Source organism: Physcomitrium patens, chromosome 9, assembly GCF_059467195.1.
Source record: "Physcomitrium patens ecotype Gransden chromosome 9, ASM5946719v1, whole genome shotgun sequence".
In the NCBI taxonomy this organism is placed as follows: domain Eukaryota; kingdom Viridiplantae; phylum Streptophyta; class Bryopsida; order Funariales; family Funariaceae; genus Physcomitrium; species Physcomitrium patens.
The window spans coordinates 11,282,217-11,295,360 of NC_143418.1; the positions used below are offsets into that span (position 1 = coordinate 11,282,217).

Below are 13,144 nucleotides of genomic sequence, written 5' to 3' on the forward strand. Positions count from 1 at the left end.
AATTCAATATAGATCGATATTCGGATGTTATAGCCAAAAGTTGCTTCATTGTAATTGAAGGCTGAATAACATCCAAATCCTTCAGAATGTAATAGGATTCGATATTAAGAGTAATTTCTAATGCTCTTTTGCATTTCATTGATTTCGATTTTACTCCATTTGGCAGCAATTTCTTCCTGGCGATTGGAATTGCCGCTGAAACATCACCAACTTTTCTACCACTAAAGGTTTTTTTAATGCGTAAGATCTTTTATTGGACTATATAGGTATTGGTATTTGGTCAGTTGGGATCGATCTTGATGGTCTCGGCAAATTAGCACATAGAACCAAATTGGGTTCCTCAGTCTATTGAGGTCTCAATATTGGGATACGTTCCAATACTCATATTGGTTCGTTTAGCCCTGTGGACAGCGTTACTTGCTCTCGTGTGATTAATTCATCCAAGTCTTGAATTAGATTCTTATCTTTTTGTTGGCCTCTGATAAGCACTGCGTTCACTACTTCAACACAATGTATTGGTGAATCTTGTTGAACAGGACCTTTGTCCTCCACCGGTTAGCTTGTTTATATTTGTTGGTCCCGGTTATTATAATTAAAGGGCACATTGCACTGTTGATAAGTATGACCTGACTACTTACAATTTCCACATATTAGAGCATAGACATCATTGGCCCTTGGATTAGGACATTCACTCGCATAATATCCAATTTTTTTGCAACGATAGCAACGAAGTGGTCTCTTGCCAGCTCCTTCAGGGATATTGGGTATCTCTACTGGTATATAACGGCTAGGTCTATTCCATGTCGGATGAGTAAAGGATCTTGGTTGATCCATTGTTACTATAGACTTTGGCATTGGCTTCGTCATAGGTGGATATTGATAGTATTCTGGTTGGTTTATCGCCAATTTATGAATATCAGATACACCTTCTTGGTGAAATTCAAAGTTTAAAAAATTGGAATAATTCCTATTTTGTTTATTCGCTTAATTTTCATTCCAGCCAAACCTATTATTCGTTTGTACTTGATTGGCATCCCACAAAGTTGGTTGAGTTATTATCTGGTTACTGGTGAAGGACATTCTGTTATTAAATGACCTTGCCCCTTACAATTTCTGTACCAAACATTGGAACGCATATTGGTTGATTTATGCCTTTTTTTCTTTATCGTTGGCCAGATTCACAGCCAATTCATCCATTTTTTTTTATCAATGTTAACAGCAATGACTCATTGGGATCCCTTTATATCAATACATTTGGCAATTCCTTCGTAGGTATTGGTTTTTTATATGCAGAATAAGGTGCATACGAGTGTGATGATGATGGTGGTACAGCCTGCAATGGAACGGCATCGACTATTTCATGTGAAATTGTACCATAATCATTCCTTCCCAGATAACTTTCTGATGCGTCATTCCAATTGGTCATTTGATAACCTCCTTGAGATGGAATCATCATGGCTCCAACTGTTAAGTTCTGGTCATAGTGACATTCTTTCCATACTTTTGCTTGTTTAAGAGATGATGCAATGGTGGCTGATTGGGCCTCCTTTACAAACATCTTCAATTCTGGTGGGTGTAGTCTATTAACCAATATGGACAACACAAACGATTTTGACATTTGGTTATTTGGCCATTTTTGAAGTATATCTGCTACATGACTATAATATGACTGTATCACTTCTCCTGGTACCATTCTATTGTTCACTAATTTTTCTCTAAGACGTTCTTCTAAACCAATTGGTCAAAAATGGGCTAAAATTGTATTTTTCAATGCCTCCCAATTGATAAATTGTCCCACACGTTGGCGGTTATACCACTCAAATGCTATGTCTTTCAATGTCATGGGTAGCCATCTCAGCCAAATATCTTCTGTTCTGCTATTATTGGCTACACACATCATCAAGAATTGAGATAAATGTTGATCTGGATCCGCACCTGGCAAACCCCGAAAAGTAGGTAATGGCGTGATGTTAGTTGTTCGATCGTCCACTGTATCCATTTGAACTACAATCAAAATTGTTGGTCCTCCGAAAGCCATTAAAGATGCCGGTGTACTGCTCAATTTCTTATTAAAATAAAAACTGTCTCCCGCAAAAGTCTTTTTCAGACTTCCAGGCCTTCCCGATTGACTATTATTATCTCCAAATAATTTTATTGCTTGAATATGAGGTAAAAACAATGGGTTTTGATATTTTTTGAATTGTTCTTTATTGTAAGTGATTTATGCCGATCTTCAGAACCACTCTTGTTAGAATCGAACGTATCTCTAATTAAAAAAATACCCAATGAGGTATCTAATTCCTCTGTGCCTTCCTTGCTTTCCGTTAATGGCTTCGAGAGGTATACTGGACTATTAATAGTGCTTTCCTCGAATGCTCTTGGCAATTTTTTTAACAGTATGTACTTCTGAAATATTAGAGGTTGATTGTCTTCTGGGTATGATCGAATATGCCAACAGGCATGCAACCACGGCTTAATCCAACTTTGTCGTTGCTTCTTTTTCAATTTGTGATCTTGCTCACTACGCAATAAATTTCTTGCTTGCAATCTCTCTGTTCTTTCCTTTGATTGCTTTATTCTCTTTGTTGTTAAATTCTCATTCTTAATAACCATAATCTTTCATTATTTCTACTGAGTTTGCTTCCTAATCTCTTTTATTACTTCGACAGTTAATTCCTAATACTCAATAATGTTGTCAATCCCCGGCAGCGGTGTCGTATGGCATGATTTTCTATCTGGGAATAAACTGGGTATCTAGCTGTAGAGAGTTTAGGTTTCTTTTTTATATAATGCCTTAGCTCCCAAAAACAAACTCCTTGCTTTGTATAAAAATTCAAAATATCTTAAAATTCTTCAAAATATATTTCTTCCCGCCAAGGACCTTTTTACATCAGACTTTGAAAATTCATAAAAGCTAATCCAACCGTTCACTTTGTTTCAAATTTCTACATAAGCTAGATGCTATACTTAACTTTTACCACAAAAACATTGAACCGTACATCTATCACCGATCGTTCGGCATCTAAGAAACCCTAGCAGGTGCACAAAACCCTAACTTACAAGCACCCGAAAACTATTTTCCTTATATCTCTTAAACCCAAGCTCCAAATCATACAAAACTTATATAGAAAGCTTTATAACAAGATTACACTCAATCTTGAAAATTTTGAGCTAAAACCTCATCAAATTGTCTAAGATATAGCTCAAATCACAAGCACAAGTAATTCGGGCTACTTACTACCCTTAGATATCAAGCGCTGACTTCAACTGCCAATATCTCCTTCATAAAAGCTTGAAATTCGATAAACAGTATGCACAAACTGTAGCCGAAAAAGTATTCTCTTCAAATCCGGTCGCCGATCCTCGTTTGCCGTCCGTACGCGTGCGGTATGCTCAAAAGAGTGACAGTACGTCGAAAACTTGCACCTTAACTTTGAGCGCCTATAACTTCTTCATATAAACCCCAAATGACACAAATTTTACACCAAAACCATATCCAAAAACCTAAACCTTCTGACCCTAGCCTCAAAAACTCGAATCGCCTCGAGAAACTAACCCTAATCCCTAATATGGCCTCGGGCAGCCTCCTCAAAGCCTATTGGTCATGATTTTTGACCAATAGGAATGGAGATTTTTATTTTTCATCTCCATTCATTCATATTGGGGCCCTAATTAATCCTTTTGCTACCAAAACCCCCTTCTTCATCCCTTTTCTTATAAGATTTTTACAATGAGTCTTTTTGATACCAAATAAAAAATCCAAAAGAAGTTTTTAAAGGTCACCAATGTCTAACAAAGGTGATTCTAATTATTTAGAAGTCACTATGAACTAAACCAATCTTAAAAGCCACTATGAAAAAGAAATCAAAGTTATAAAAATTCTATAGTAACCTTTTTAAACAACCTCTTCTCAAGATAATAACCAAATTATATCCTACAACCAACTAAAATCTACTAACATGGCTCTTACCATGTTACTTAATAAATTATATATTAAGTACATAATTACATTATTTTCATATAGTAGCCGAACCACAACACGACAGTGGTGCCAAAATGTGATTTTCATTTTACTTATTTCAGAAGAGACCTCCCAAAATAAACTCACATAGGGGAATTCGAACACAAGGAAAGACCATGTATATGAGCTCCAATTGTTAGGGTCACACAATTAACCGCTACTACTAAATGCTTACTATACCGAAGAACAGTTAACTTTTCCTCCTACTGTCCACTCTCTCATATTAATATGATAACAACCACGACATCGATTTCAGTACCCTGTGTAATTCACAAACACATAAGCATAATCCAAACCCTGGAACAAACAACTTCCAATCCACAGAATCTGATCGAGATAATTCCTTCGATTATAATTCCTCTCCACTGAACTTGCAACCTTACAATAAACAGTGACTAGAAACTTCCATACATCATCAATCTTTCACAACAATTGATAAACAGTGATCCATAAACAACTTTGTAAATCAAACATTGATTCATTAAATTGATTTTCTTCACTAGAATCAACACTAATACAAAAAAAAACAAGAAAACTAAAAAGAAAAGATAGCACCAAGCTTATCCCCGGCTCAATACTATCGCAGTCTGGCATTTTCTTCCTCTCTCCCATCCTCCTTATATTATCCCGAGATACCAACTCCTATACTATGGATGATAATTACTTTTTCTGACTATTCATCCATTCTACCTACTGAACCACCTTTTCAACAGTTATCTATTCCTATTTATACTATATACTAAGTATCTACATGTTGAAAATAACTACTTATTCTACACTAGTTGAAATGATATATTCATGAAAGAAATAGATATCTTAGTTATCACAGGCCATCCAAATTTGATCAAATATTACTATGTAGCGAAAAGTAATGTAATTGAGAATGGAGAGTCTTCAATGATGAATAACTCAAGGGAAAAAGTATACTTGGTGATGGAATTGATGCAAAAAAGTTTGAGCAACATATTAGAGGCAAAAAAAATATTTTCGTACTACTTTCTTATTGATGTTATTTATCAAATTGCAAGAAGAATGTGTTATTTACATAACATGTAAATTGCACATCAAGACTTAAAGCCAGATAATGTATTACTTAATATTATAGATGATGATAAATCTAGTAATGGTTTCCATTATATTATTATAAAGTTAATTGATTTTGGTTGTTCAAAGATTAATGTAAGAAAGAATCCAAAAGTTAAAGAAACTACATACATATATGGGACTTTAAGATACATAACTCCAGAGATATTGAAAAGTACAAGTGAATCAACAAAGATGTGTGTTTTTGAAGCAGATATGTATTCTTTTGCAATGACATGTTTTAAGATTCTTTCAAGTAAAGATCTATTTGATGGTATCAACACTAAAAAAGAATTATTGAAAAAGATTGAGAAAGGTGAAAGACCAAAGTTACCTTCAAATTGTGATGATTTGAGTAAATTGATTGAAGAATGTTGGACTTTGAATCCTTCTAAAAGACCTACTTTTGGGGACATTTGTAAGAGAGTCACAACATTGAAGAAAAAATACTTGGTGGAAATTGATGTAGCCAAAACACCTCATTTTGGAGCATTTAAGAGAGAAGATCATGAAAGGAGTAAATCAAAAGATATTCATATTGATGATATATTGATAAGTTTCACATTAGAGATTTGATGTGATATAAACATTGCATTGGTTTGCTTGATTTTAAGATCTACACATTCAAATATGTGAAATTTAATGAAGTTGTTTTGTCAAAATGTGAATATGTGGTTAGATTATTTTTTTAGAAACTATGGCATGAATTGTATATTTTATTAACATCATAATTTGATTATTTGTACATGGACATGATTATAAAGATAATATAATGGGTATAGAATAATATTTGTCAAACATCAAATAACTATTCAAGAATGGAATAAATGCATTGTGTTTTGTTGGTATGGGTGGAATTAGAAAGATTACATTAGCAAAGATTACATTTGATACCATGCGACACATGTACAAAGTATCATGCTTTGTTGAAAGTATTCAAAAGAAGAATAATGGATTTTTAATAATTTGCAAAGTATTGAACCAACTAAACTTTGAATCAAAACCAAAGAGTTTAGAAGAAGCACAAGCTATGATAAAAGAAGTATTGATGAGCAAAAAATTTATATTGGTCTTGGATGATGTGAAGGACAAGAGTTAAATCAATGATGTAGTATATATGGATGTCCTATGTTCTAACAAAGGTATCATATTAATTGTGACAACTCGAAATTGGAAGGTGGTAAAAAGCTACCTTGTAAAGATTCATAAATTTGATATTAGAAAACTTGACAAAGATGCAAGTTTGAAGTTGTTTGCAGCTTATTCTTATAGAAATAGTGATGAATTGTCTAAAGAACTTATTGAAGTTGGCAAAAGAATTGTAAGATCTTGTAATGGACTAATCTTGAGTTTGAAAGTTTTAGGATCATTTTTAGGAGGACAAAAGAGGTTGAGATGTTGGGAAAGAGCTTTGCAAAAGTTAAGAAGAAGAAGACCTTTGGATAGAGATGAAATAGATAGTGAATATAAGCTATGGATTGTTTTGAAGTTAAGTTTTGATGCCATGAAAGTTGAAGAAAAGAATATGTTTTTGGACATATGTTGTTTCTTTTGTAACAATGTGAAATAGGGTGGTACAATGAAAGAGACTATAATACAAATATGGACTAATAAGAAAATTGGAATTGAAGAACAAGATGCAAGTATTATTTTAGATATATTGGTTCATCAATTAATGATAAAAATAGAAAAATATGAAGTTATAAAAGTATATGATCAATTATAAGATATGGAACGAAAGATTGTTGAAGAAGAAAAAGAATAGAAAGACACACAAATTTGAAATGCAAATACGGTGCCAATGTATGGAATAACAACAAAGGTAAGACTTTCAAATAGTGGTAGAATAACTTAAATACAATTATTGACATAAAATAAATATTTAAGAAAAATAGAATAGAAGACATTTGAATTTTTATTAAGAACAATATTACAAAACTTGTGTGTTGCAATATGAAATACTTAGAGATTTGTACATGGTTGAAGTAGTTGATAAAGCTATGGATTGTAATTTCTAATTATTTTGTTGTCATGTTGATCAATTGGAAAATATAATTTTTGATTATAATATGAAAGATATCTTGAGAAGATTTGTTATCAAAGGATTACACTTTTGTTCTTTACAAATTCTTATATATAACATTGATGCAAAGTAAAGTGAAGATGTCTTTGAAATACTTATGTTATTGTTAGAAAATGCAAGCAAGTTGAAATTTTTGTTACTAAGAAATAATTATTATGATCATCTCTCTATGTTTTATAATGATAGGATAAAGTTGCCCTCTGCAATATGTAATGAAGAGTTTTGGAAAGTATTTGAATAATTGATAATATTGAGTCTAATAGGATTTATTTCTGATGAATCACTACCTAGAACATTGTTTACAACTAGTACATTAATGAGACTTGATTTAAATGGATCTATTGAATTCAATGTAGTATAAAAAGGCTTAAAAAACCTTAAAAATTTAACAAACATGAGATTACTTAATAACAAAACTTTAAATATAATGTCAAAAGAATAAAAAAACTTAAATTTTCTAAAAACACTTGATATGAGTGGATGCTCAAACTTGACAAGTTTGCCAAATGAATTGGCAAATCTTTTTTCTTTGGAAGAACTTTTTTTAAATGTTTTCTCAAGTTTGATAAATTTACCAAAGAAATTTACAAATCTTTTTTATTTAAGAAAACTTGATTTAAGATATTGCTCAAGCTTAATAAGCTTACCAAATGAGTTGGCAAATCTTTCTTCTTTGAAAAGCCTTTACTTGAATGGTTGCTTAAACTTGATAAACTTGCCTAATGAATTGGCAAATCTTTCATCTTTAAAAACACTTGATTTGAGTGGTTACTCAAGCTTGAAAAACTTACCAAATAAATTAGTAAATCTTTCTTTTTTTACAAGACTTTATTTGAGTGGTTGCTTAAGCTTAAGAAGCTTATCAAATGAATTGAAAAATCATTCTTTTTTTAAAAAAATGAATTTAAGAAATTGCTTAAGTTTGATAAGCTTACCAAATAAATTGGCAAATCTTTCTTCTTTGACAACACTTAATTTGAGTGGTTGTTCAAGCTTATCAAGCTTTCAAAATGAATTAAAAAATCTTTCTTCTTTGGAAGAACTTGATTTGAATGATTGCTCAAGCTTGACAAGCTTCTCAAATGAATTGGCAAATCTTTCTTCTTTGAGAAGACTTCATTTGAGTGGCTGCTCAAGCTTGAGAAGCTTGTCAAATGAATTGACAAATCATTCTTCTTTAACAATACTTGATTTGAGTGGCTGCTCAAGCTTGATAAGCTTCCCAAATGCATTGGCAAATCTTTCTTCTTTAACAATACTTGATTTGAGTGGTTGCTCAAGCTTGATAAGCTTCCCAAATGCATTGACAAATCTTTCTTCTTTGAGAAGACTTTATTTGAGTAGTTGCTCAAGCTTGATAAGCTTACCAAATGAATTGGCAAATCTTTCTTCTTTGACAACACGTGATTTGAATGGTTGCTCAAGCTTGACAAACTTGCCTAATAAATTGGCAATTCTTTCTTCTTTCACAACACTTGATTTGAGTGGTAACTAAAGCTTGAAAAACTTACCAAATAAATTGGAAAATCTTTCTTTTTTGACAGGACTTTATTTGAGTGGTTGCTCAAGTTTAAGAAGCTTGTCAAATGAATTGATAAATCTTTTTTCTTTGACAATACTTAATTTGAATGGCTGTTAAAGCTTGATAAGCTTGTCAAATGAATTGGCAAAACTTTCTTCTTTGAGAAGATTTTTTTTGAGTGGTTGCTCAAGCTTCACAAGCTTGCCAAATAAATTAGCAAATCTTTCTTTTTTGAAAAGATTTTTTTTGAGTAGTTGCTCAAGCTTGATAAGCTAAACAAATGAATTAGTAAATCTTTCTTTTTTGACTATAATTAGTTTGAATGATTACTCAAGCTTGAGAAACTTACCTAATGAATTGGCAAATCTTTCTTGTTTGATAAGACTTTATTTGAGTGGTTGTTCAAGCTTGACAATCTTGTCAAATGAATTGGCCAATCTTTCTTCATTGAGAAGCCTTGATTTGAGTGGTTGCTTAAGCTTGAGAAGCTTGTCAAATGAATTGGCAAATCATCCTTTTTTAACAACACTTGATTTGAGTGGTTGTTCAAGCTTGACAAGCTTGCCAAATGAATTGGCAAATCATCCTTCTTTAACAACATTTGATTAGAGTGGTTACTCAAGCTTGATAAGCTTGCCAAATGAATTGGTAAATCTTTCTTCTTTGATAAGACTTTGTTTGAGGGGTTGCTCAAGCTTGATAAGCTTGCTAAATGAATTGACAAATCTTTCTTCTTTGACTACACTTGATTTGAATGGTTGCTCAAGCTTGAGAAACTTGCCTAATGAATTGGCAAATCTTTTTTCTTTGATAAGACTTTATTTGAGTGGTTGCTTAAGCTTGAAAAGGTTACAAAATGAATTGAAAAATCTTTCTTCTTTGACAAGATTGGATTTGAGTAGTTCCTCAAGATTTGTTATTAATAGTGCCAAAAGTAGAATCTTTGAAATAATTTATTGCTCAAGCTTTTGTATGCTGTAATTGATTATTTGAAAGGTACTAAGAATAAAGACTTGGCTGAAGATGACAAAATCAAGTAATGGTAGCAATCCAAGTTTTTTGAAATTTATTCATCAAGGTTAGAATTAATATCAATTGATATGATGCTTTAAATCTCTCATGGAGTAAGAAAAAAATTCAATGTTGTCAAGATAGTTTATGTTTATATTGTAGAGAAGCTAAGTACACTGTTCAACATTGTCCAAAGAAGCAATACAATTATAAAATGATAAGCACAATAACCAAAGAAGATAATGTATCAAAAAATAAGTTTCTCCAATTATAATATAAACCGTGCGATTGGAATCATGTACAACACCAAGTAAAAGTCTTATTCTCTCTTCAGACCTCTCATATTGTTTTATAATAGATATGTCTTTAAGACTTAAAAATCACAAATTCTTTGACTTATTAGATTGAGGAGTCTCAGCCTATTTAACAGATGAAAATTTTGTCAAAAATCAAAAAATACTTTTAATCAAGAAAACTAAATCTATACATGTACAAGTCATAGATGGTTATTCACTGTTTTTTAGAAATATTATCCATGAGACTATTTCTTTAGATGTAATAATTAAAGATCATAACAATATAGTAGTATTTAATATAATAACATTTCCTTTCAATTTGGTTATTTTATAGTTATCCTAGCTAGAAAAATATAACTCTCAAATAAATTGAATTTCTTGTAACTTTAACTTTTTTGATGCTGTAATCTAAGATCAGGTTAGTGAAGTAGAAGTACATAAGTCTAGTGTATCCAAATTTTACTGATAGATGTAAGAGCTTTCATAAATATTGTTGAAAAAAGATCATTTTTTACTATATATGCTACTTCTATTTTTAATAATAAAAAAAATATCAAGTGATGTTCTTAGCCAATATCAAGAATTTCAAGATATTTTTGAAAAAAAAATACAGATGTTCTTTCAAAGCATTAATCTTATGATTATTCAATTGATCTTCAAGAAGGAGCTTAACTACCATTCAGATCAATCTATAGCTTATCGCAAAATAAGTTGGCTACATTAAAAGAGTACATTGATGAAAACTTGGCAGAAAACTTCATACGTCATTCTAAATCTCTAGCTCGGACTCCTATCTTATTTGTGAAGAAAAGACGGATTTTTGCGGATGTGTGTGGATTATTAAGGATTCAATAAGATTACCATAAAAAATAGGTATCCTTTGCCTTTGATTTCAAGACTTTTTGACCAACTCAATCAAGCAAAGATCTATACCAAAATAGATATATGAGGAACATACAACTTAATTTATATCAAAGAAATAAATCAATACAAGACTGCTTTTCAAACTAAGTATGGATATTTTGAATATAATGTCATGCTTTTTGGACTCATGAATGCACTGACCACTTTTTAACATCTTATGAATGATATTTTTTGTGAGTTTCTAGATGATTTTATCATTTTTTATATAGATAATATTTTAATCTACTCTAAGAACATAAAAGAATATAAACTTCATGTTTGTCGCGTATTACATAAATTTAGAGATCTATGATTATATGCCAAGTTGAAAAAGTGTGTATTCCATACTACTCAAGTTGACTTTTTAGGATACATCATTTCTAACAAAGGCCTATGATGGATCCCAAGAAGGTCCAAATTATCATAGATTAGAAGATTTCAAAAATAATATGAGATGTGCAATGATTTTTGGACTTTGTTAATCACTATCGAATCTTTATTAAGAACTTTTTTCAAGTTCTAGCTTTACTTACACATTTGACTTGTAAAGATAAACTTAAGTGAAATAAAGAAATAAAAGTATCTTTTGATGCTTTAAAGAAGGAGTTTACTTCTATACGAATCAAGTATCTTCTTTGATCTTCTTATTTATGATATCAAGAATACTTCTTCTAACTCTTATGATACTTCAAAGTTTGAGTTTAAAAACAACCTACTATATTTTGAAGAATACCTATATATTCCAAATGATGTGACATGATTATATATCTTTCAAGCTTGTCATGATTTTTCAACAATTGAACATTTTGGATACAATAAGACTTTGGAGCTAATATTAAGAGATTTTTAGTGGCTTCAAATGTAGAAGGCATTCAAAGACCTTGTACAATCATATGATACTTGTTTAAGATCAAAAACTCCTTGCCATTGATCTTATGGATTTCTTCAATTGTTATCAATTCCAAAACAACAATGGTCTTCCATTTCTATGGATTTTATCAAGGATCTTCCAATCTCAGATTTATATGATTTTATATTCATAATCGTAGATTGCTTCACCAAAATGGCACATTTTATACCATGTACAAAACCTATTTTAGGTGAAAGAATAGCTAAGTATTTTATTGATAATATCAGTTGCTATAATGGATTACCAAAGGATATTATATCAAATAGGCGGATTCAATTTGTATTAAGATTTTAAAAAATCCTATTCAAGATTCTAAAGGTGGATATAAAGCTTTCTTCAACTTTTCATCTTCAAACTGATGGGCAAACAAAAACAATGAATCAAGTTTTAGAATAGTATTTAAGAAGTACCATCAACTATCATCAAGATGATTGAACAGCTCTTTTGTGATTGGCAAAGTTTGTATACAATAATTAGATACATTCTTCTACTCAACAAATATTTTTCTTTGCAAATTATGGTTATCATCTATGACTTGATACTTTGGACTTTTTAAAAGTTGATAATCGTGCAGTAAAAGATTTAATAAATTATTTATCAAAGCTATGTTCAACAATGAAGATACAATTAAAAGAAGCTCAAGAACAACAAAAGATCAACATAGATGCCTATCACAAAGAGCAACCATAGTTCAACATAGGTGACAAGGTATGGTTACTTCATTGCAATATCAAGGTTATTCATTCTTGTAATAAGTTGGACTATTAAAGGCCGAGACTTTTTCTTATTTGTAAACAAATCAATCATATTGCTTATTCATTACATCTACCAAAGTCTATGAAGTTCCACCCTATATTTCACGTATCCCTTTTTGAGCCATATAAGATAGTAAATATCTTGGGAAGACAAATGCCACCTCTTCCTAAAGAAGTGGATAATAATCAAGAGTTCAAAGTGGAAGAAGCCTTAGACTCAAGGCAGCATCAAAATAGGTTGAAATATCTTATTCATTGGCATGGATATGATATTAGTGAACACACATGGGAGCCATCAAAGAATCTTGCAAATGTAGTGAATAGAATTGAAGCCTTTCATCAACAAAATCCATCAAAACTAAGACGAAGAATAATAAATCTTTATTATAAAAGAAATAAGATCAAAAGAAGGTAACATTCTCCTATCTTTCTTTGTACCTTCTCTATATTTGTGATGCTAAGGAGATGAAAAAGCAACAATGAGCAAATTCAACTCAAGAGCTTTCATTTGCAGACTTATCAAATGAAACATTGTATTGTTATAACCTTCAAGACAATAA

At 31.2% G+C, this 13,144-nt stretch overlaps 1 pseudogene; it reads left to right on the plus strand.

The window, feature by feature from the left end:
• Positions 1 to 5,886: 5,886 nt before the first annotated feature.
• Positions 5,887 to 9,064, plus strand: LOC149988371 (disease resistance protein Roq1-like; annotated as a pseudogene).
• The last annotated feature ends 4,080 nt before the right edge of the window (positions 9,065 to 13,144 follow it).